Source organism: Bufo gargarizans, chromosome 2 (assembly GCF_014858855.1).
Source record: "Bufo gargarizans isolate SCDJY-AF-19 chromosome 2, ASM1485885v1, whole genome shotgun sequence".
Classification (NCBI taxonomy): domain Eukaryota; kingdom Metazoa; phylum Chordata; class Amphibia; order Anura; family Bufonidae; genus Bufo; species Bufo gargarizans.
The window spans coordinates 238,016,080-238,042,685 of NC_058081.1; positions in this window are offsets into that span (position 1 = coordinate 238,016,080).

Sequence of the window (26,606 nt, forward strand, 5' to 3'; positions counted from 1 at the left end):
GAGAGGCAGGATGGGGAGGGGAAGGGGGGGGTGAGATGGGTAAGGTTTTCAGCCCATGTTGCAGTGGTTCCTTTTCTGCGTCACGTTCTGTTTTAGGTTAAGGCAGTATGTCCATGCTCATGCTCTGACACCACGCCCTATCCCCCTCCCCCCCGTTTGCTGTGGGATACAAACTGATAGCTTACCCAACTACAGCAGCATTGGTTCATCTTATATGTAAGTTTTGTGGTCACATACGGTTTCTGTCGAGGCCTGCATGCTCCAGAGCTATGGTGGTAATAACACATCGTCTTTATTTTCAGGTCAGAGCTCCATTTTCAGTTGATTATCAAATACGCCTTTGGATCAGGTAGAAGAGGGGAAAAAAAGGTGGGGGGTGGTGAATATTTGATGTTATTAGCTTACACGTTTTCTTCTTATGGGTGGGTTGTCTCATTAGGCTACTGGCCTACTCACCATTTTCTTCAGGTTGATTTACATCAGGTTCCTGGTTAGTCTCATTTAGTTTCTCTTACGGTATCACGAGTTCGACCTGTCATGTCATTTGCATGTTTCTCGGCAGCTCCGCTGCGCTCTCAGATGGCCGTTGGTAATTCACTTATGGTGGGTCACAGGACCAACGTCACACCTGCTCATTTCATTGCCATTCGAGATCTCTCCGATAACAAAGTTATTGCCTGTGGTGACTTTTCGGTGGTTCTCAAGAGCTGCGACCAGTGGCTCAATCGGAAGCTAACGATTCTGGAATTCGTTCTGGCGTTCAGCTTGTACAGGGATGTCATCTGCTCTGTCCGTCCAGACAGGAGAGAGGATTTGGATCTCTACCTTTATAGAGTCACTGATTTGGAGCATAAGTATGGCGGTGCTGCGTTTTACGGCTACCACTATTCTTTGTCTGCGAAAGCAGCGGCAGCACTTAGTTTCAGTTTACCACTAATTGGGCCAACATAGACACTGAGATCTTCTGCAGACACTTTGCTGGGCTTAAAGCCCCATCGTTTACTCTGTGTCAGTCTATATTTCATACGGCCGAATGGTGTCATAGTGCAACCGCCGGCTCGGTGTCAAGTTTCAAAGTCCCTGCAGCCGGTCTGTCGGATGCTCACAGGGGTTCCGGCATGGTGGATAAGTTAGATTGCCCTATCAAACATTTAGGGAGATCCCAGATTTGCAACAACTTCAATTTCTCAGCTTGTAATTACAGTCAATGTCGTCTGCTTCATGTCTGCACCAATTGTTTCAGAGCTCATCCTAAGATAGCGTGCACATTAAAGTCAGATAAAGCTTACATGAGTGTCGTAAACACTGATTATTTATAGTTATGTCTGCAAGGTCACCATGACCCTAAGTTTGTCAATTTCTTGATCACCGAGTTCGTGGTAGCGTTCCATACAGGACTGGTCGCCCTGCCAGAGGTTACGTACGAGTGCAAAAATTTACAGTCTGCTGAGTGGGCCCCAACTTCAGTGGACAAGTTGCAAGTTGTTAGAGGCTGAGTTAGAGAAAGGGTTTCTCATAGGGCCTTTTTCGGTTTCTCCATTCGACTGCTGGAGGGTTAGCCCGGTAGGGTAGTCACAGGTAAATTTAGCAGAAACAAGAGGCTGATCTATGACCTCTCAGCCCTGCATGCTTCTTACATTGCCAGCCTCAATTCTCTCATTCTGTCAGAGGAAGTCAGCATGAAGTATTCTACGATAGATCAGGCCACAGCAACCATCATGCAGTTAGGGGCTGGGATCTATTTGTCTAAGGCAGACATATCTGATGCTTTCAAACTCCTTACCATCATGCCTGCACTCTGGCAATGGCATGGTATAAAATAGAGGACTCTGTACTATTTCACCACAAAGCTAACGTTTGGCTCCAAGAGTAGCCCTTGGTTGTTTGATCAGTTTGCGCAGGCCCTGCATTGGATTTTGGAAACTAAGTTCCACTCCGAACATGTCATCCACTATCTGGATGATTTTTTGCTGATTGAACATCCGGAATGTACACCTCAGGGGCTTGAAACCTTACGAACAGTTTTCTCCCAGCAAGATGTGCCAGTGTCACCCAGGAAGGTTGAGGGCCCATCCACTATTATCACGTTCCTGGGCATCGTGCTAGATTCAGGGAACATGCTAGCCAGACTGCCTGAAGACAAACTGGTAAGGTTTAAGGAAGTTATCCACAAGTTCACAGTAGTGAGGGTGGCGACGAAGGCGGACTTACGGTCATTATTGGGATGTTAAACTTTGCTATGCGTATTATTCCACAGGGTAGGTCATTAATTTCCTGCCTTTTGGCTCTTCTTCCCGCTGCACCACATCAGTACAGCTAGATGGCCAGGCAGTGGAAGATCTACTTATGTGGGACCAGTTCCTGAGTCAGTGGAACGGGATTTCTTTTTTCATCCCTGCTGCTTCTAGTTTGTCTCCCATTTTCTGATGCTTCTGCTGTAACTGGTTTGGCAGCCATTTTTGGCATCCACTGGATGGCCGGGACATGGCCCGCAGATGTTAGACAGATCCCAGGTTTTCTACAGACTTCATCCTTGTTTAAACTGTACCTCATAGTGGCTGCCGCGTACGTTTGGGGTAGCACATGGGCCAATTCCACGGTTGTGTTTATTTCAGATAATTTGGCTACAGTGGACATTTTAACAAAAGGTAGATCTAAATCCCCACACGTTATGTCTTTCATGAGACATTTAGTGCAGCTCTCGTTACAATACAACTTTCACTACTGTTGTTCCCATGTCCGAGGTAAACAGAACGTGGCGGCTGACGTGTTCTCACGTGCTAACTTCTCCTTCTCTTCACAGGTCATGCCAGAAGCGGACGTCACAGGGGCCTCGATTCCTCCTTACTCAGTGTTAGTTCTGGACTAGCAAACCATCTGGTTACTGCATACAGCCTGGTAGCCAGGTCACTGTCATCTAACACAGCTAGGAATTACAACAAAGGTTGGGATCTGTTTGGCAGGTTTCAGGAGAGATACCCCGAGGGAAATAATTTATAGATTATATTTTGGCATTCATAGGATACTGCCACTCGGAAATGAAGTTGTCCCACAACACCTGGCTGGGGTACAACATTTCTCTGCCATTAGTCATCCGGAGTGGGGGTCCCTGTTTTCTGCTCATGTTATCAAGGCCGCTTTGAGAGGTTTGGGTAAGTGTATTACAGAAAGCCAGCCTCGCAGACAGGCCATCACTGGTAAGATCTTTCGGGACCTGTCTGACTTGTTGGATAGAGCCCCTTTCGGTGTACTCCCCAGTTTAGTGCTTAAAGCCGTCATCTACTTAGCATTCTATGGGTTCATGAGGCCGGGCGAGTTCACGTGCACTTCCACCAATAGCAGGTTTGTCAGCCTCAACCAGTTGAGCCTGAGCCCCGACTGTTACACACTGTCCTTACCCATCACCAAGACATCTCAGACAGGACCCCCCACTCAGGTAATTTCAGCAGTTACTGACAGCCTTAGCAGACTGAGACCCAGACAGTCCTCTTTGGCTGTTTCCCACAGCACCACTCACCACCTCTCAGTTTGTATGTCATATCCGTATGCTGGTGTCGAAATTTAGGGTTGAACCTGGCAACCATGTCAGGTCACTCTTTCAGGATAGGTGCAGCATCCGCTGCCTCCAGGAACAGAGTGATGGGCCATATTATCTGAAAACTAGGTCGTTGACGCTCTTCATGTTTTAATAGGTATATACCTCAGCCCAATCAAGAGATGTCGCTTGCTTTTCAGGATTTGGTCATGTAGTGTTGGTTTGTCATAAAGTATTGCTAATCGAGTTGTACTGTTTTGCCCTCTTTTAGGCTTCCCTCCTACGCAGCGTTTATGGCACAATTCAAGCCGCTTAGATCTAGTTAGTTAGGTAGGTTGATGGTTACGTCTCTAGTTGCCTTCGTCACACAGGTAGCCGTAACCACAAGTATGAAAACAGATTTATTGGCCTGTAGTTGGGGGAGGGGCGGCAGCAACCTTCATTAACCTCACAGGTGTTCCAATCCAGGCTCAGCGTCGGTGCTGTGTACCCTCCCATCCTGCCCTTCTTTTTCATGTTACATCTTACAGGGTATGCCTTCTTTTGGGCGTCCCTCCTACGCAGCCTTTATGGCACAATTCAAGCCGCTTAGATCTAGTTAGTTAGGCAGGTTGATGGTCACGTCTCTAGTTTCCTTTGTCACACAGGTAGCCGTGACCACAAATCCAGTTTGATTTCAGCACCATAGCAAGCTTTTAAAATGCTCAACCACCAGCAGTCCTCCTGCTGCTGCTTGTTTACAAGAAACAGGGGTGACATTCTGGTAAAAAGTGAATGCCCACTGCACCCATCATTATTTCTCTGTATACAAATACAGCAGACTTGATGTGGCTTACATAATAGGGCATAGCTTAACTATTTAAGATACAATAGTAGCCTAGCCTAGTAGCCTAGTAGGTGCCATAGCGAGCTCATTACATAAATACATCACCACAACCAAGCATAGTACATATATACAGCACCAGCTCAAAAAAAGCTCAACATAGATGTCAATTGAATAGTCAGGTCAGCCCCAGCTATGTTCACTATAAAATTACAACTCCCAGTAAGGCCTGAAAAGGTGTAAAGGTATACTGGGAGTTGTTTCACAAAAGAGAATGCTTGAACCCATCATGGTGATGTAAAGCATGCAAGACTATAGCACTTATCATATGAAGTCAGGGTTAGTGACTTATAGGTGATGTCTCCTCCAGAGTTATAATTTCCTTTTCTTTCTGTCCAGTATAGACCACCCTGATGACTCGTCTCATAACTCGTCTCTGCAGAGTTTGTTTTGCTTCCTATATATTTGCCCTGAATATAATAGCAGCACACACTGTGCTCCCCACCCCCCACCAAATTCTAAAATGCCACACACACAGTGCCCTTGATCGTAGTTCCATACACTCTGTGCCCTCTGTATTAAGTGCTACATGCCTGATGCCCCTGGTGCCAGCTCCCACAGTTTTGCTGTCCATCATCCAGACATAGTTGGCACCTTCATTACACACTTCTGTCTCTGCCTGGACCCTTTCCAGGAGCTTAGCCCAAGGAAATGTAGTATAATGATGCCCATCATGTGTTCTACAGTCACAGGCAGCCATCGTCACCTGTTTGCAGTGGTGTTGTGTACAAAAAAAAAACGGACTGCTAATGACTGGAACTGTATTGTAATCTAGGTTTTGTTTGGGATCCCATGATGGTCCGGTTTGAGTATTGAGGCCTCATGGTGAACACTTCTATCCTACCTTTGCTGTGGAGCAACACACTGCCCCAACTGCTGGTCTGTGAATGTATGGGGAGTCATCACATATGACAGTGACAACCCTAGTAGTGATAAGAGGGACATAAACAGCTCAGCAATATGTGCAGGAGATCCTGTCGCCACAGGTGTTGCCTCTTATGGCAGTACTTCCAATTGGCTTTTTTCAGCAGGATAATGCTCGCCCACACCCACAGCAAGGGATTCCCAGGAATGTTTCCTCTAGATTTCAATCATTTATGGGACCAGCTTGGATGCCATAAAGTGTGCAGCATCTACAGACCCAGGTGCAACATCCATGGGCAAATGTGCTGCTGGATACCATACGGAACCTTTAACTTTTAAGCCTCAACCATATCTCATCTTGTATCCAGGCTACAGACGACCTACCAAAATACTAGAAACTCCTTTCCATTGTACAGTATTCACCAATAAATGTATCCATTCGCTCTAATATTGTAATCACATAATCCATTCCCACAACCCTGTCTTGGTGAGTTTTTTTTATCACTCACTGTATTTCTTTGGTGTTTATTTTATTGCCATTAGCAATTGTTTATATGTTGCTTTCTTTGCTTACTTGAAGAATGTCTTTTTGCAAAATTAAGATAAACTCACCTTACAAAACCTCAACAACTGTCACATAAAGTTTTCCCTGGCCCCCAGTAGTCTTTGTTTGCATTGGTGTGTTGTCCGCATATGTGACTGTGGCAGTCAGCCATTTACCCGGAAAACCCTTTTAATATTAAGTATAGGTGCTGCTATTCTTTGTTCACAATTTAGAGTTGATATCCCATTATCCAATATCTGGACCCGAACTTGACCCGAACTCAAACCCGAACCCCATTGAAGTCAATGGGGACCCGAACTTTGGAACACTAAAATGGCTGTAAAATAGTCATAGTAATAGGTAGAGGGCTGCAGAAGGAAGCAAAATGGGGGTAAGAGCAGGACAATTGTGCTGCAAACAAATGTGGACAGGGAAATTACTTAAAATAACATCAGCACTGGTTAGAATGTGAGCAACTTGGCGGTCATTGCGCAGGCACTGCAGCATGTAGTCGTTCATGTGTGCCAGGCTGCCCAGAAGCAACAATAAGCTGTCCTCTGTGGGAGGTGTATCGTCTGTGTCCTCTGAATCCCCCCAGCCACGCTCCAGTGATGCCCTTGAGCTGCTTTGGGTGCCACCCTGCTGTGAACATAGTTCCTCCTCATCCTCCTCATCCTCCAGAACTGTGTCCTGGCTGGACAGTTGTGTACCTGGACTCTGTTGGTGCAGGAACCCACCCTCCGAGCCACTTGTGAATGACTGGCCTGATAACCGTGGAAATGATCCATCTTCCTCCTCCTCTTCCTCCTGTGCCACATCCTCTTCCATCATCGCCCAAAGTGTTTTTTCAAGGAGACATAGAAGTGGGATAGTAACGCTGAGGATGACGTCATTGGCACTAGCCATGTTGGTGGAGTACTCGAAACTGCGCAACAAGACACACACGTCCCGCATGGAGGCCCACTCATTAGTGGTGAAGTGGTGCTGTTCTGCAGAGTGACTCACCCGTGTGTGCTGTAGCTGTAACTCCACTATCACCTGCTGCTGCTTTCACAGTCTCTCCAGCATGTGAAAGGTGGAGTTCCACCTTGTGGGTACGTCGCATATGTGTGCGGTGAGCGGGAAGGCCGAAATCACTCTGCAACATAGACAGGCGAGCAGCAGCCGGGTTAGAACGCACAGATGGCCCACATTTTCTGCAGCAGCTTTGACATATTGGGGTAAAATACGCCAGGCAAGGGATGTGCGTCAAACCGGCTAGGCCCAGAGCTACCTTTTTCACTCCAGTATTTGGGGGATGGACAGCTGAACGCTTCCATGGGACAGTGTGGAGATGCTTGGTGGCGGTGGTGGAGGTGGCGGTGCTGCTGCCACATCCTCTGTTTGCGGGTGGCAGGAGCCACTGTCACTCCAGAGGGGGAGGAAGAGGCCGAGACTGTAGCAGAAGAGGGAGCAGGAGGAGCCTGAGATCTTTTATGGTTTTTGAGGTGTTTACTCCACTGCAGCTCGTGCTTTGCATTTAGATGCCTGGTCATGCAGGTGGTGTTCAGGTTTAGAACATTTATGCCTCGCTCCAGGCTCTGATTTTCACACTGCTCCCTCTTTTGCTGTGTGGCTGGCGCTGTGTGACCACCACCTCTCTCTCACATCACACATCACTCGCATGACCTTGATTCCATGGGAGGTTTAGGACCTCATCATGTTCCACATCATCTTCTGCCCACTCCTCCTCACCCCTGCCCTCCTTGTCGGTCTGCACACTGCAGAAAGCCGTAGCAGTTGACACCTGTGTTTCGTCATCATAAGAGACGTGCTGCGGTGGTCCTCCCATGTCCACATCCTGAAACATAAGTGGTTGGGCATCGGTGCACTTAATCTCTTCCACTTCTGGGCCAGGGCTAGGTGGATGGCCCTGGAAAGCCCTGCCAGCAGAGTCATTAAAAAGCATAAGAGACTGCTGCATGACTTAAAGCTCAGATAGCTTGCCTGATTTGCAAGGGGGTGATGTGAAAGACAGATGCCTATAGGCTGTCCTCACCATTCTGGCCTCACCATTCGTACACCAGTATTTGGGCCTGCAAAATAACGCTGAACGTTCTGTTGTCTACGTGTATCTGAGAAAGGTGTTTGATTTGGGCGTGTAGCTCTGGCACAGATCGACCATGTCATCTCCCTGCAACAGGAGCTCCACCAACACCAGTAGCACCACGACCAGGGCCATGTCCCTTATTTAAAGCTCTCCTCATTCTTTGAGGTCGCCCACTGAACTAACAGACAGATTCAATATATGAATTTTTCTGTCACGTATGCAGTGCAGGTGTACCTCACACCAAAAATGGGAATATGTCACCCACCAAACTAACAGACAGATTAACTATTATATTTTTGTGTCAGGGGTACATTTCACCCACAAAAAAAATCGCAATAGGTCATCCACAGAATTAACAGCCAGATTAATTATTATATTTCTGTGTCAGGGGTGCAAAGAATGTGAATTGCACCCAGAAAAGATCGCTATTAGAGATGAGCGAATTTAAAAAAAATGTGATTTGCGGGTTCGCCTAATTTTTCAGGAAAAATTTGGTTTGATCCATATGAATTTGTGGTAAATTACGTATAAAAACTTGTATTTCCTGGCTGCTGAGAGCCTTTATAGTGGTGTAGAACACTGTGCCTTGTAGTAACACGCATTGGGAGTCTGTATAACATGCTGATGACAGGCGTCGCTCTTAGAATCACAGCATACTTCACTTATTTTGGCGGTCACGGGGCCAAAACTGACCAAATAACACCTGACCAAGTATCAACTCAGCCTTACATGTTGATGTTAGCGCCAAGAAGAAGCGCACTCCTTTTACACCCTTGTCAGCTGATTACACATAGACGTCTACAGAACCTGTTCTATTAAACGCTTATACAAGTAGAGCCACTCTGACAGAATGTAGACAGTCTCAGCAGTAAGTTTGTGTTGACGTCACTGATTAATTATCCCCATTCTCTGATCCATCAGAACAATTACCCAGAAAAAGCGGATCCTGTCCGTGGAGCATACGCCTTCACTCGGTCAGCATTTTCTCAATAATCCATCAGTATTGCTAAAGGCAATACGGAGTGGATTTAAAACAGAGATGACACATGAATGGAATATTTGCATGTCTTAAGTGTTTTCTACCTACACCAGCTTTTGGCTACCAAATCACAAGCCAATACTGATGGGACCATACAGGCCTTAAAGCTGCTACACAGACAGGATCCGTTGTGTGTCTCGTTTTTCCTTCCTTCTGAAAGATCAGAAGAAGTGCCAAATAAATGATGATTTCAGTCAAGCCGAAAGCCAAAATAGTGGACCAGTCATGAAGTGGGGATGGTGGGAACAGCATGAGTGGACTAATGACATAGTGGTGAGGTGAAAGCAGCATGAGGAGACCACAGAGTTCCCCAATGACAGGGTCTGGAGGTGGCAGCAACATGAAGAGACAACAGAGCGGCACAATGACAGAGTCTAGAGGTGGCGGCAGCACCAGGAGGCCACAGAGTGGCAAGGTGACATACTGGGGAGGTGGGTGGCAATACCAGTACCCGCTGAAGATGGTGATGAAAGAAGAAGCACTTGGCATCAGATGTGCGGCATCAGGCGGGTAACAGCATCAGAATAGTAGCTGAGGCAGGTAGCCAGAAGAAACCGGTCTGTTTTGTCAAATTGTTAGTGTGGCACCAAGGATGATCTAGTCTGATGCATCAGACATTGGTGTGTGGAAATCCTGGATGATCCACGCCTTATTCATCTTGATGCAGTGTCCCACTATGTGCGATATGTGGGCACTTTAAACTCTTGCTAAATGTCATATCAAATGTATTGTGGTACCATGCTATAATTCTCTTTAACAGGCTGGCAGTGTAATTTACCTTTATTCGCCCCTAGGTGGTGCTTGCACCACTTATATATATAGCTGGGGAGGGAGGGGGTAAAGTCAGTGTGTCCGATGCTAATGGAGAGATGAGGAAGTTAATGGAGGAGGTGGAAATTTGTATTTCTACCAAAATAATGAAAAAAAGATTTTAAGGCATATAAGTGCAGCGCTTAATGCTGAATACAAGATTTTTTTTGTCCACCAAAATAATAAAAAAAAGATTTTACCGCATATAACTGCAGCGCCAAATTTCTTTATATACATAGATGGTATATATAGATATATATATATGTATATAGAGATATAAATCGGTAAATATATATCACCATATACATATATATATAGATTGTGTGTGTATATATATATAAATATATATATATATACAGTGCAGACCAAAAGTTTGGACACACCTTCTCATTCAAAGAGTTTTCTTTATTTTCATGACTATGAAAATTGTAGATTCACACTGAAGGCATCAAAACTATGAATTAACACATGTGGAATTATATACATAACAAAAAATATGTCATATTCTAGGTTCTTCAAAGTAGCCACCTTTTGCTTTAATTACTGCTTTGCACACTCTTGGCATTCTCTTGATGAGCTTCAAGAGGTAGTCACCTGAAATGGTTTTCACTTCCCAGGTGTGCCCTGTCAGGTTTAATAAGTGGGATTTATTGCCTTATAAATAGGGTTGGGACCATCAGTTGCGTTGTGGAGAAGTCAGGTGGATACACAGCTGATAGTCCTACTGAATAAACTGTTAGAATTTGTATTATGGCAAGAAAAAAGCAGCTAAGTAAAGAAAAACGAGTGGCCATCATTACTTTAAGAAATGAAGGTCAGTCAGTCTGAAAAATTGGGAAAACTTTGAAAGTGTCCCCAAGTGCAGTCACAAAAACCATCAAGCTCTACAAAGAAACTGGCTCACATGTGGACCGCCCCAGGAAAGGAAGACCAAGAGTCACCTCTGCTGCGGAGGATAAGTTCATCCGAGTCACCAGCCTCAGAAATCGCAGGTTAACAGCAGCTCAGATTAGAGACCAGGTCAATGTCACACAGAGTTTTAGCAGCAGACACATCTCTAGAACAACTGTTAAGAGGAGACTGTGTGAATCAGGCCTTCATGGTAGAATATCTGCTAGGAAACCACTGCTAAGGACATGCAACAAGCAGAAGAGAGACTTGTTTGGGCTAAAGAACACAAGGAATGGACATTAGACCAGTGGAAATCTGTGCTTTGGTCTGATGAGTCCAAATTTTAGATCTTTGGTTCCAACCACCGTGTCTTTGTGCGAAGCAGAAAAGGTGAACGGATGGACTCTACATGCCTGGTTCCCACAGTGAAGCATGGAGGAGGAGGTGTGATGGTGTGGGGGTGCTTTGCTGGTGAAACTGTTGGGGATTTATTCAAAATTGAAGGCATACTGAACCAGCATGGCTACCACAGCATCTTGCAGCGGCATGCTATTCCATCCGGTTTGCGTTTAGTTGGACCATCATTTATTTTTCAACAGGACAATGACCCCAAACACACCTCCAGGCTGTGTAAGGGAGAGTGATGGGGTGCTGCGCCAGATGACCTGGCCTCCACAGTCACCGGACCTGAACCCAATCGAGATGGTTTGGGGTGAGCTGGACCGCAGAGTGAAGGCAAAAGGGCCAACAAGTGCTAAGCATCTCCGGGAACTCCTTCAATACTGTTGGAAGACCATTTCAGGTGACTACCTCTTGAAGCTCATCAAGAGAATGCCAAGAGTATGCAAAGCAGTAATCAAAGCAAAAGGTGGCTACTTTGAAGAACCTAGAATATGACATATTTTCAGTTGTTTCACACTTTTTTGTTATGTATATAATTCCACATGTGTTAATTCATAGTTTTGATGCCTTCAGTGTGAATCTACAATTTTCATAGTCATGAAAATAAAGAAAACTCTTTGAATGAGAAGGTGTATCCAAACTTTTGGTTTGTACTGTATATATACCTATATGACACTGGTGGATCACAGGGAGGGAGCGGGCACACCATTGAATCTTTACGCTCGGCTGCCGGCACTGGTAAGGATCGCAGCAGCCAGAGGAGAGAGAGGGGGCGGGCACACAAGGCTCTGACGTTTCGTGTACAGAGCCAGGCCACTCCCTAAGGCAGGGAGAAGCCTGTACACGAAACGTCACCACCGAACCCTGGTGGATGACGTCAGGGGTCACGTGACCCGCATCGGCTGTGCAGGAATACAACTGAATAAATTATGTGAGTAAATTGCAAATGTATTTTTAATAGTTTAAAGCCACCGTAACATATAAAGATATAACTCGGACAAACCCTTTAATGCTGACTACCAGATTTTTTTGTCCATTTAAATAATTTAAAAACGATTTTACCACATATAACTGCAGCACTGAACGCTGAATACAATTTTCTTTCCACCAAAATAAATCACGCACGATTTTACCACATATAACAGTATCGCTAAATACAAGTTCCATGACCTTCCCGGTCATCCGGCATCTATTCGCTCCGCTGAACGATTATTTTGAGTGTGTAGAAGCCCAACAGGGGCCCCCATGCTGCAGATTTCTCATACAGACATCATTGAGATTTCACCACTTATAACTACAGCGCTGAACGCTGAATACAATTTTTTTTTTCACCAAAATAAGTCAGAAAAGATTTTACCCACATTTAACTGCAGCGCTGAGTACAATTATTTTTTCCACCTAAAGAAGTCACAAAATATTTTACCACATATAAGTACAGCTCTGAACACTAAATAAAATTTCCTTTTTCCACCAAAATACTTCAATAAAGATTTTACCACATATAATGGAGCACGGAGATGGAGAGGGTGTTCGTATTCCCCCCGCACTATATGGACGTCTCAGAAATGAACCGCTGCTCCCGACAGCAGCTCCTGGGAAGGTTATGGAGCGTCAGGGGTCCGCTGGGCCATCTTTAACAATTTTTTTTTTTTTAATTATTCCTCAGGGGCGCACCGCTTATCACCACAGGCGGTGCGGCCCTGGATGTTATTGCGGCCGTGGTGGCGGCAGGCAGTAGGAGATGAGCTCTTCCATTGTGGAAGCGCTCATCTCTATATTCATCTGTATCGCCGTCCTCAGGATGCGTGGCAGGGGAAGGAGAGGACGGATCAGGCAGCGCAATGACGTAATTATGATTAGTGTTGAGCGGCATGTCCCATATTCGAATTCGCGAAATTTCGCGAATATTCAAAAGAATATTCGTAAAATATTCGCAAATATTTGAATTCGTTATTATTTCGCATATGCGATAATTCGAATTTTCGCATCGCATAATACATATTATGAGATGCAAAATTCGCATGTGCGCTAATGAAATCGCCTTACGAAGATTCGCAACTCAATTCAATCACTAATGTAAGAATGCAAAGCCCTTGCCTCTGTTCTGGGACGTGCCGATATTCGCCTGTGCGCTAATAAAATCGCCTTACAAAGATTCGCGCCTCAATCACTTTCTAGGCAATGTGAGTAAGATCTGAGCTTTTGGACTTTTGTGAATCAATCGAGATACAGTAGGGTGTGATGACAGTAGTTGACAGAGTACAGATCAATGTAATCTGTAAGGTGGAAACTAAAATAAAAAATACGAATATTCGTAAATCGAATTTTACGAAGTTCGAAATATTCGCGAATATGGTGCTATACTATATGAATGCACATGCACAGGCCTTTGCCTCTGTTCTGGGGACAAGTGTAGATATTCGCATGTGCGCTAATAAAATCGCCTTACGAAGATTCGCAACTCAATTCACTAATGTATGAATGCAAAGCCCTTTGCCTCTGTTCTGGGACAAGTGCCGATATTCGCATGTGCGCTAATAAAATCGCCTTACGAAGATTCGCGCCTCAATCACTTTCTAGGCAATGTGAGTAAGATCTGAGCTTTTGGACCTTTGGGAAACAATCAATTATATGTGTACTGTAATTTTGTGAAAAAAACCAAAAAAAAACGAATATTCATTTTTACGAATATATAGCACTATATTCGAAATATTCGCGAAATCGCGAAGTTGCGATATTCGCGAAAAAAATTAGCTTTTCGAATATTCGCGCTCAACACTAATTATGATCGCGGCACCTGAGATGGGCAGCACACAGCGCGGGACACAGGCCGGAAGAGGCCTGCATCGCATCGCTGCTGATGGAGGTAAGTATTAGTGTTTTGTTGTTTTTTTTCTTTGCGGGGGAAGCTGGCACTATGGGGGGAGCTGGCACTATGGGGGGGCTGGCACTATGGGGGAGCTGGCACTATGAGAGGAGCTGGCACTATGAGGGGAGCTGGCACTATGGGAGGCTGGCACTGTGGGGGGAGCTGGCACTATGAGGGGCTGGCACTATGGGGGGCTGGCACTATGGAGGGAGCAGGCACTATGGGGGGGCTGGCACTATTGGGGGAGCTGGCACTATGGGGGGCTGGCACTATGGGGGGAGCTGGCACTATGGGGGGGCTGGCACTATGGGGGGAGCTGGCATTTCTTACAGCCCCATTTTTTGGGGGTGGTATTCTGGAGGCATTTATGTCTTGCCCATTTTTGGGGGGGGCACTATGTGGGCATTTCTTACTGGTACATTATGGGGGGGCACCATGGGGAGAGGAGCACTATGGGGGTATCTAGGGGCTCTAAAGGGGATTATTTTATTATTGGCACATTATGGGGGCACTATAGGGGAGAGCGGCACTATGGGGCATCTGGTGTCACTATAGGGGCATTATTTGGGGCACTATGGGGAAGTGGGGGCTCTAAAGGGGCCTTTTTTATTGGCACATTATAGGGGACACTATGGCATTTGTGGCACTAAGGGGGCATTTTTTACTGGCACATTATGGGAGGTACTATAGGGGAGAGCGGCACTATGTGGCATTATTTGGGGGCACTATGGGGGAGTGGAGCACTATTGGGGCATATGGTGGCACTAAGAAGGGGCATTTTTTACTGGCACATTATGGAGGAGAGGAGCACTTTAGGGACATCTGCTGGGGGCACTAAGAAGGGGCATTTTTTTACTGGCATATTATGGGGGACACTATGGGGAAGGGGGAGAGGAGCACTATGAGGGCATTTACTGGGGCGCTATATAGGGGTATTTTATACTGGCATACATTATGGGGACATTAGCTCAACTGCGGGCACTAAGCAGGGGTATTTCATGTACTATCATATTATAGGGAGAATTATTACTACTAGGGGGTATTATGCAGAGCTTTACTACTACTAGGGGGCTATCTGGAACATGATTACTAGTATTGGCACTATAGGGGCATTATTACTACTAAGTGTGCTCTGGCAGAGAATTATTTCTATTGGTGGGATTTTTGGGGAGCACTGTTACTTTGGGGGGCACCCTGGCACAGTATCAGCTTAGCACAATTATTTTTGGGGGACATTATCTTTATACTATTAGTATCTGGGCGCAGTTATTTTTTAGAGCACTGTGTGCCAATAATTGTTGAAGGGGGCACTATCTGTGTGGTAGCAGTATTTCCAGGGGGACTGTTTCTGCAGTATAGTAATGGGGATGGCAGGAAAGGGTGTTCAGAAGATGTGAAGATAATGGAAATGTAGGAAACCAATGTCTTGTTGTCAATCTCTGCAGAGACGGGAGATGGCTAAAAATCATCATGGCGGTCTGGTCTGAATGTAGAAGATGAGGAAAGAGAACATCTACAACAAATGTGACATCACTGGATGTAAGAGGTATGGGGTACTATGTAGGAGAGGATATGCTCCTGCTCCTCCTCCTGTCATTTGCAGAAGGAGGATTCAGAGCTGGGTGAGGACGGCCAAAGGGGGGCAGCAGGCCACGGGTGGGTGGCAGATGGTGGGGGGAAACCACAAGCCTTGAGCCTGGGGAGGGAGGAGAGTGGCCTCCCCTCTCCATATGATGTTTAGAGACAGGCCTCAACAATAGAATTTCATCTGTACAGTGTTTATTGGGAGTGACCTATTATATGTAGGTGGAGTTTTAACTAATGGGCAGGGCAAAAATTGGCCACTTGACTAGATTTGCCCTCCAGGACTAAGGCTGCCAGCCCTCCCCTGTCAGGAGCGTTGCAGTGATCCAGCATCCAGCATTATTTTGAAAGTGTGTAGAAGCCACATGGGGCTCCTATGCTGCAGATTTATCATGGACACATCATGGAGATTTAACCGCATATAACCGCAGCGCTAACCGCTGAATACATTTTGTTTTTCAACCGAAATACTTCAATAACAATTTTACCACATATAACCGCTGCACTGACTGCTACTGCTGCTACTTCCATGAACCCCTGCTACTTCCCGGGTACGTAGGCTGCTGCGAAGCAGGTGCTCTACCCAAGGCACGTTTGACTCCCGACCTTCCACTGCTGCCACCCTGCTGAATTCAAGCCATGCTTTCAACACACATAACCGCCAACATGAACTGAGAATGTATTTTTATGTTTGTGCTGAAATAGGCTATTAAACGCTTTCAACACATCTAACCTGCCGCTGACGTGAACTGAGAATGTATTTTTCTGTTTGTACCGAAATACAAAATAACATACATATAACCGCTGCACTGACTGACTGCTACAGCCGCTACTTCCGTGAACTCCTGCACCACTACTTCCCGGGCAGTTAGGCTGCTGCGAATCAGGTGATCTACCCCAGGCATATTTGGCTCCCGACCTTCCACTGCTGCCATTCTGCTGACTCCCAGCCATGCTTTCAACACATATAACCGCCGACGTGAACTGAGAATATATTTTTCTTTTTGTACTGAAATAGGCCACTGAACGTGTTTTCCACAAGTAAGTGCACCAGTGAAATGCGAATATATTTTTCTTTTTTTTACTATAATTTGCCCCTATACGTTTTCACCAGAAATAACTGCAGCAATGCAGTGCTTATATATTTTTCTTTTTTAATGAAATACGCCCCTATACGCTTTCACCAGAAATAACTGCAACAGTGCAGTGCGTATATATTTTTCTTATTTTACTGATATACGCCCCTATATGCTTTCACGAGAAATAACTGCAACAGTGCAGTGCGTATACATTTTTCTTATTTTACTGAACTACAACCCTATACACTTTCAACAAAGATAACTGCAACAGTGCAGTGCGTATATATTTTTCTTTTTTTAATGAAATACGCCCCTATACGCTTTCACCAAAAATAACTGCAGAAGTTACCTAAGAATAGGTCGTATATATATTTTTTTATTTTACTGAAATACGCCCCTATACACTTTCACCAGAAATAACTGCAACAGTGCCTTGTGTATATATTTTTCTTGTTTTACTGTAATATGCCCCTATATGCTTAGACCAGAAATAACTGCAACAGTGAAGTTTGTATATATTTTTCTTGTTGTGCTGTAATACGCCCCTATAAGCTTTTAAATAACTACAGAAGTGAAATGAGTAAATATTTTTCTTGCTGTACCGAATAAGATACTAAGATATAAGTCACTAAAGGGTTTCCAACATAACACTTGCAGCCCAATAACAAAAAGCTGGAATCACAGAGCTGTCTAATGACTACAGTATTTTTTACCCTATAAGACCCATTTCCCCCTCTAAAGTGGGGTAAAAATTATAATGCGTCCTATAGGACGAATACTGGGGGGGGGTTAAATGGCCGACGGATACATCGCAGGCTGTACTGCATAAGGACATCAGCCTGCGATGTACCGGACATTGCCCCTGGAATGTACAGTACCTACTGAGGAAGAGGGAAGAGGCTGGCACTTCTATGGTGGGACATCAACAACCACTATCCTCGTAGGACCTGTCCCAGCCTCCCGGAGTTGTGTACATGCATACCCCAATCTTGACACTGCCATATTTTAAACATGAATAGGGGTCACTTATTTTTAATCTCAGGCTGGAAACATGCTTTTGGAGTGGGCCCCATGTGCCTCACATTAATAGTAAGTGACCGTACCTTCTCAAATAATGTGCAATGTGGGGTTAATGTGAGTTACAGAATACAGGCCAGTAATTATTAATGTGAGGCACATGGAATGATGGAAGTCAAAATTTATAAGACAGTGCCCATTACATTAATAGCAAGTGACTGTTCATGTACCTCATGCTTTAACCCCATTTTGCCCATTATTAACACACCAAAAAAAAGGTAGGTTTAGCGTAGGACCCGTCTTACCTAAGACCACCTTGGCACTTGGTAGGCGGGCACAGATGTGTTTTGATCAAAATATATTGGCTAAGTGTCTCGATTTTATCACATCAGAGTGAGGGCTTGGTCCATATATAATACTTGCATCTATTTTATTAAGTGCATTCCTTTGCACTATTGCCCTTCCTATCTAATAGACTGCCTTGATTAGGTGGTACATATAGGTCTGCTTGCTCCTCCTCCCATTGGTTGCTTAAAGCACACAGAGGTGACTAGGAGCAGCACACCATACGGTATGTGCAGGGTCTGCACTCCTAAACATAGAAGCCCACTGGCTTAGGTAGGTTTAGCGTAGGACCTGCCTGACCTGAGACCACCTTGGCGCTTGGTAGGTGGGCACAGATGTGTTTTGATCAAAATATATTGGCTAAGGCCCCTTTCACACGGGCGAGAATTCCGTGCGGATGCAATGCGTGAGGTGAACGCATTGCGCCCGCACTGAATCCGGACCCATTCTCTCCGATGGGGCTGTGCACATAAGCAGTGATTTTCACGCACCACTTCTGCGCTGCGTGAAAATCGCAGCATGCTCTATATTGTGCGTTTTTCACGCAATGCAGGCCCCATAGAAGCGAATGGGGCTGGTGAAAATTGCAAGCATACGCAAGCATACGCAAGCAAGTGCGGATTCGGTGTGATTTTCACGCATGGCTGCTAGGTGACGATCGGGATGGGGACCCGATCATTATTATTTTCCCTTATAATGGTTATAAGGGAAAATAATAGCATTCTTAAAACAGAATGCTAAGTAAACTAGGGATGGAGGGGTTAAAAAAAAAATATTAAACTCACCTCATCCACATGTTCGCGCAGCCCCACTCGTCTTTCTTCTTCTTTGAGGACCTGGGAGGAAAAGGACCTTTGGTGATGTCACTGCGCTCATCACATGGCCCATCACTATGGTGATGGACCACGTGATGGACCATGTGATGAGATTAGTGACATCACCAAAGGTCCTTTTCCTCCCAGGTCCTCAAAGAAGAAGAATGAAGACGACCCGGGCTTAGCATTCTGTATTAAGAATGCTATTATTTATAAGCGAAAATAATAAAATTTACACAACACCGATCCCAAACCCGAACTTCTGTGAAGAAGTCCAGGTTCGGGTCTGGGTACCAAACATGTTGATTTTTCTCACGAGCGTGCAAAACGCATTAAAATGCTTTGCACTCACGCTGAAAAATCACGCATTTTCCCGCAACACACCTGCATCTTGACCGGCCCTCACAAACGACGCCTGTGTGAAAGAGGCCTAAGTGTCTCAGATTGTATCACATCAGAGTGAGGGCTTGGTCCATATATAATGCTGGCATCTATTTTATTAAGTGCATTATTACCTTATTTCTGTGATTTTTTTTTTCATGAATGTGGCCATGGACATCCGCACATTTATTCATTATACCGTGCAGGATGTTTTTATCTTAGTTTTTTCTGTGATGTTTCCATTATTAACACACCTTTTGTTCAAAATATTTTTTTCCTATTTTCACCCTCTAAAACCTAGGTGCGTATTGTGGGCTGCTGAGTCTTATAGGGCGAAAAATACGGCATGTGGATCAGCAAATAATAGTTCCCTGCACTTCTAAATCGCTTTCCTATCAATGTCCCAAGCGCCTTCTGACGTCTCTCTCTGCACTAAGATGCTATGAAATTATTCCTCCCAATCCTTTCCCAGAACTTATAAATCCTTTTTTCAGTTTATTTTTTTAACATAGAGGTTTTTCCAATAGCTGTCCCTAGTGCCTTCACACGTCTGTCCCTGCATTCTGAAGTCTGGAAAATGGCAGAATCTAAAATGGCTGCCGTATTTCTAGGCCTGTGAGATCACAGAGCTGGCTAGCTGCCGATTGGCTGCATGCAGGCATGTCAATCTGGGTGAACCCGCCTTCCCAGAGTTCCTTGCCCTATGTCTTCAGTCCTCACACGTGTAGCAGCCATTATAGGAAAATTGTGATTCGTTACCATGAAGCGCGAGGAAATTCTCATTCGTTGTGAATCAAAGTTTTCCTGATATTCAGATCCAATTTCACTTCGTCATCTTCGATTCGCTCATCTCTAATCGCTATATGTCACCCACAGAATTAACACCCAGAATAATTATTATATTTCTGCGTCAGGGGTGCAAAGTTGGTACAGTCGTGGCCAAAAGTTTTGAGAATGACACAAATATTAGTTTTCACAAAGTTTGCTGCTAAACTGCTTTTAGATCTTTGTTTCGGTTGTTTCTGTGATGTAGTGAAATATAATTACACGCACTTCATACGTTTAAAAGGCTTTTATCGACAATTACATGACATTTATGCAAAGAGTCAGTATTTGCAGTGTTGGCTTCTTTTTCAGGACCTCTGCAATTCGACTGGGCATGCTCTCAATCAAGTTCTGGGCCAATTCCTGACTGATAGCAACCCATTCTTTCATAATCACTTCTTGGAGTTTGTCAGAATTAGTGATTTTTTGTTTGTCCACCCGCCTCTTGAGGATTGACCACAAGTTCTCAATGGGATTTAAGATCTGGGGAGTTTCCAGGCCATGGACCCAAAATGTCAACGTTTTGGTCCCCGAGCCACTTAGTTATCACTTTTGCCTTATGGCACGGTGCTCCATCGTGCTGGAAAATGCATTGTTCTTCACCAAACTGTTGTTGGATTGTTGGAAGAAGTTGCTGTTGGAGGGTGTTTTGGTACCATTCTTTATTCATGGCTGTGTTTTTGGGCAAAATTGTGAGTGAGCCCAATCCCTTGGATGAGAAGCAACCCCACACATGAATGGTCTCAGGATGCTTTACTGTTGGCATGACACAGGACTGATGGTAGCGCTCAGCTTTTCTTCTCCGGACAAGCCTTTTTCCTGATGCCCCAAACAATTGGAAAGAGGCTTCATCAGAGAATATGACTTTGCCCCAGTCCTCAGCAGTCCATTCACCATATTTTCTGCAGAAGATCAATCTGTCCCTGATGTTTTTTTGGGAGAGAAGTGGCTTCTTTGCTGCCCTTCTTGACACCAGGCCATCTTCCAAAAGTCTTCACCTCACTGTGCGTGCAGATGCGCTCACACCTGCCTGCTGCCATTTCTGAGCAAGCTCTGCACTGGTGGCACTCCGATCCTGCAGCTGAATCCTCTTTAGGAGACTATCCTGGCGCTTGCTGGACTTTCTTGGACGCCCTGAAGCCTTCTTAACAAGAATTGAACCTCTTTCCTTGAAATTCTTGATGATCCTATAAATTGTTGATTGAGGTGCAATCTTAGTAGCCACAATATCCTTGCCTGTGAAGCCATTTTTATGCAACGCAATGATAGCTGCACGCGTTTCTATGCAGGTCACCATGGTTAACAATGGAAGAACAATGATTTCAAGCATCACCCTCCTTTTAACAGGTCAAGTCTGCCATTTTAACCCAATCAGCCTGACATAAGGATCTCCAGCCTTGTGCTCGTCAACATTCTCACCTGAGTTAACAAGACGATTACTGAAATGATCTCAGCAGGTCCTTTTTAATAAGAGCAATGAAATGCAGTGGAAAGGTTTTTTGGGTATTAAGTTAATTTTCATGGCAAAGAAGGACTATGCAATTCATCTAATCACTCTTCATAACATTCTGGAGTATATGCAAATTGCTATTATAAAAACTTAAGCAGCAACTTTTCCAATTTCCACTATTTATGTAATTCTTAAAACTTTTGGCCACGACTGTATATTGCACCCACAAAAATCACTATAGGTCACCCACAGAATAAATAGACAGATGAGATTCCTAACACTCTCCCCCACTTTAAGATGCCTGCTTCCTGTCTCTGCACTACTCAGAGCTGATGGGCGGTGCTACACGTGATCCAGCTTGAACAGAGGCTGGGTCACATGATGCACCGGCCAATCACAGCCATGCCATTACTAGGCATGGCTGTGATGGCTTCTAAGTGCCCACAGCTTAAAAGCTTGTTGATTGACTTCCCTGCAGCCTTTCAACAAGCTTTATTAAATGCCCGAACACCGAATTCGAACCCCGAACTTTTGCTGCAACATTCATGTTCGGGTCCGGGTACCCGAACTCATAAAGTTAGCAGTTCGGGTTCACTCAACACTATTCATGCACCATTCTGTTCCATTGATGTGTTTTCAATATCTCATACTCAGGACTGAATAATGTACATAAAGGAGTTTTCATAACTTAGCTACTGATGACCTGTTGTTAGGATAGCTAATCAATATCAGATCAATAAGAGTCTGAGCTCCATCAACCCTGCTAATCAACTGTGTTTGGAGATACTGTACTCTGTGCTGGTACAGTACACAGATCTGTGTAGTCCCAGTGCCTGATTCAGATCACGTCCAGTCCTGAGGATAGGATATCATTAGTAGTGTCCCAGGAAACCTCTTTTACCAGCTTGATTTATGCAACTTATCAAACCAGTCACACACTTTTGCTAAACAGAGGGTGCACTTCCAAGTTTCTTGTTTACAAAGTTGCAATATTGCACTAGTCGGTCTAGTTCTTCTTCTTTGCATTTGATCTAATTCTAATCCCCTGTCTAGCAGATCTGGGTATAATTAGTATTGTTTTCTGTCATATTATCTGTATAGTACAGATGACTCAATGTTGGCAGTGTGAAAAGAAATTTTTCACTTTAAAAGAGCATTGAATTCCGTGGGAAGCATTCTTGAGAGTTTTAAGGGAGCTTTATTCCTTCTGTTTCTCAGCCAACTGATGTGACTGGCGCCCTGGCATGTGGTATGGTAGTCAAAATGTAAAACTTGACTTTTAATAGCAAACACAAGAAGGATTTACAAAGCAGCAAAGGTGTAGTTTTTATATACAGTTCCAAGAAAAAGTAAAGTGAACCCTTTGGAATTACTGAATTTATGTAGTCTAATCTAAATCACAATTATAGACAAACACAATCTATACTAATAAAACACAAATAGTTTTACTGTTAATGTCTTTTCATAACACAACAGGTGTTATCTCACTGCACCTACTGAATGGATTTAGCTTGGGCTACTCCTGAGTGCGTTGTCAAGGTGGACTCCTGGTTTTTACTCTCTTACCTCCATCTGTGGATCTGGACTTTACTGCAGCTGCTACCTCTAGTAGTGGTTCCTATTCAGAGGCTGCTGACCCAGGCAGTTCAAGAGACACTAGTCCATGGCACCAAACAGATGTGCAAGAGCATGGTCAGTGGACAAGCTAGGGTCAGGACAGGTAAAGTTTGTGCAGTACCAGGGGCATAACTACCATGCAGACCATGCAACTTCTATGGGGCCCAGGGCAAAAAGGGGCCCAGTTTGGATCATCCCCTCTTCTACTTGGGTTGAAAACTTGGTCAGAACTCTACCATCTAAAGGAACAACTTTTAGCAAATGAGGCAGTGGAAAAATGGCCAAATGGTCATTAACCCCTTAGTGACCAAGCCTGTTTGGGCCTTTATGACCAAGCGTTTTTCTTCCTTTTTCCATGGTCTCGTTCCAAGAGCTATAACTTTTTTATTTTTTCGTCTATATAGCTTTATGAGGGCTTGTTTTTTACGGGACAAGTTGTAGTTTTCAATGGCACCATTTTGGGGTACGCATAACTTTCTGATTAACTTTTATTAACTCTTTCTGGGAGGGAGATGGGGGAAAATAGCAATACTGCCACTGCGTTTTTACATTATAAATTTTACGGCGTTCATTTTTCGGTACAAATAACATAATATGTTTATTCTCTGGGTCAGTACGATTACAGTGCTACTAAATACTTATATTTTTTTTACGTTTTACTACTTTTTTTTTCCAATAAAACCCCTTTTATTAACAAAAAAAATAATTTTGCATTGCCACTTCACAAGACCCATAACTTTTTTTTTTCTTTTTCTATGGAGTTGTGTGAGGGCTTGATTTTTGAGGGACAACTTGTATTTTTTATTGGTATCATTTTGGAGTAAATGGCGCTTTTTGATCGCTTGTTATTACGTTTTTTTCGGTGGAAACTAAGAATAAATTAGAAATTGTGTTCACCATAGGGGATAATATATGTAATATTTATGTAGTCCGGGTCGTTACGGACGCGGCAATACCAAACATATGGGGGATATTTTCTTTTTCCAATTTTTTTCATTGAAAAGCGTATTTTCAATGGAAAAAAAAGCATATTTTTTTATTTTATGGATTTTTTTTATTTAATAAATGTGTATTTATTTTTATTTTTTTTACTACTTAAAGGTCCCAAAAGGGGACTATAATATACAGTATTACGATTGCTTTTAGAATGTAATGCATTATCTCTATAAGGCATTACATTTCAATAGCAATGCTATTCAAACCTTGACCAGCAGGCTGCGCCAGAGAGGCACAGCCTGCTGGAGATAACTGAAGACAGGCTCGGGGCCCTGAACGGAAGCAAAGTAAGCTTCCGAACACATCAGCACCCCGCGATCGCATTTTCGGGGTGCTGATGGGAGACAGAGGGAGTCCGCTCCCTCTGTCACCACTTTACATGCAGTGGGCGCCATTGCGCCCGGCATGTAAAGGATTAAACAGCCCGGATCGGCACTCCTGCCGGTCCGGGCTGTTAGAGCCGGGTCCGCGCTCCCCGCTGCACGGGGGAGCCGTGCAGCACTTAGACCAGGCCGCCGTAAAAACGCGGCGGCCCAGCCTAAGGCCCCTTAGTGACCGCCGTAAAAACACGTATGGGTGGTCACTAAGGGGTTAAAAAGGGTTTAGGCAGAAACACTTCTGTAATGTGGGGGGGGGGGGCTGGTTTGACCTTTGCTATGGGGCCCTTACTTCTCTATGTACACCAGAGTGCAGTACATTAGTCAGACAATAGGTCAGGGAAGTCAGCACAGGGTCAACATGGAGATCAGGCATGTTATACCCATTTGCATATGCAGGTAGGATAAAGAAATATGAGACACTGTGATTAAGTTGATTTTTGAGAAGAATGTGGATAATGTGAACAATTCACCAATGTGATACCATGAATGTGGTATATATTTTTCGGAGAATAATGTGAAATGTACTAGATCGGACTAATTAAGATATATATCCTGGAGAATAATGAGAAATGTTCCATCAGATTGGACCTTTTCACCCTTACCATTCTAAGACCTAGGGCTCCGTGGACTGCCAACATACAGACAGGGAGCACTTCATTTCATTTCTACCGTTAATAACCACCCCCTATTTTCTATCACTGAGCCAGTTATTTACCCACATACAGACATTTTCCCCTAGTCCAAGCATTCTCATTTTATTTACTAACCTTTTATGCGGTACAGTGTCAAATGCTTTGGAGAAGTCCAGATATGCAACATCTATTGATGTGCCGCTGTCAAGTCTAGAACTTTACCTCCTCATAGAAACAGATTAAATTAGTTTGACATGACCGATCCCTCATAAAGACATGCTGATATGGCGTTATTTGCTTATTTTCATTGAGGTACGCTAAGATAACATCTCATCAACTTATCAGCCTATAGTTTCCAGGCTCTGTTTTTGGACCCTTTTTGAATATTGGCACCACATTTGCTATGCGCCAATCTTGTGGAACACTCCCTGTCAGTATAGAGTCCTTAAATATCAGAAATAAGGGTCTAGCTATGACATTACATTGCCGCTGTACTTTTTCCTGGGTCAGACAGAGCACTTTTGATGGGGAATTTACTTTTAAATTCTGCATTTCATCTGACAATTTATTTTCCTCAGTGAATACAGTGGAGAAAAAAAATATTTAATAGTTTTGCTTTCTCCTCATAGCTCTCTGCAACTCCCCCCTCATTGCTCTGTAAAGGCCCGACACCTTCAGATTTATACTTTTTCACATTTATATAATTGAAGAAAATTTTAGGGTTAGTTTTGCTCTCTTTGGCAATTAATCTCTAGTCTCTAGTTTGGCTGCTTTTAATAGTTTTTTACATATTTTATTTTTTTCATTATAATTTTTCAGTGCTTCCTTGCAATCCTCCCGTTTTAGTGATTTAAATGCTTTTTTTTGTCATTTATTGCTTTCTTTACATTTCTATTTATCCACATTGTTTTTTTCTGGTTCCTTAATCTTTTATTCCCATAAGGTATGTACCTCTCACAATTAGATTTTAGGATGCTTTTAAAAATATCCCATTTTGTGGCTGTATTTTTATTTTTGAGAACTTTGTCCCAGTTAGGCTAAATGTAGCTTTTTTAAGTTTGGTATTTTTGTTCCTCCCTGAAGAAACACTCTTTTGAATGACAATTGGAAGGTTATTACTTTCTGGCCACTATTTCCCAGGTGTCCCCGCACCTGCATTCCTCCTGCATATTAAAGCGCCATTCATTCCATGGCGCTGTACATATGAAAAGGGGTATACATACATAATACAGACAATTGCACTAAGCATGAACAAAACAAGTTACAAACTGGTACAGAAGGAGAAAGGGCCCTGCTCGCGAGGCCTTACAATCTACGAGGTATGGAGGAAGGACAATGTAGGTAAGGGTAAAGCTAGTCATAGTGGTATAGCAGTAGCAGGGTCACTGGCTGTAGGCTTGTCAGAAGAGTTGGGTTTTCAGGTTTCTTTTGAAGGATTCCACTGTAGGGCGAGTCTGATGTGTTGGAGTAGAGAGTTTCAGAGTATGGGGAGGAACAGGAGAAATGTTGGAGGCAATTGTGGGAAGAGGTTATAAAAGGAGAGGAGAGAAGGGGGTCTT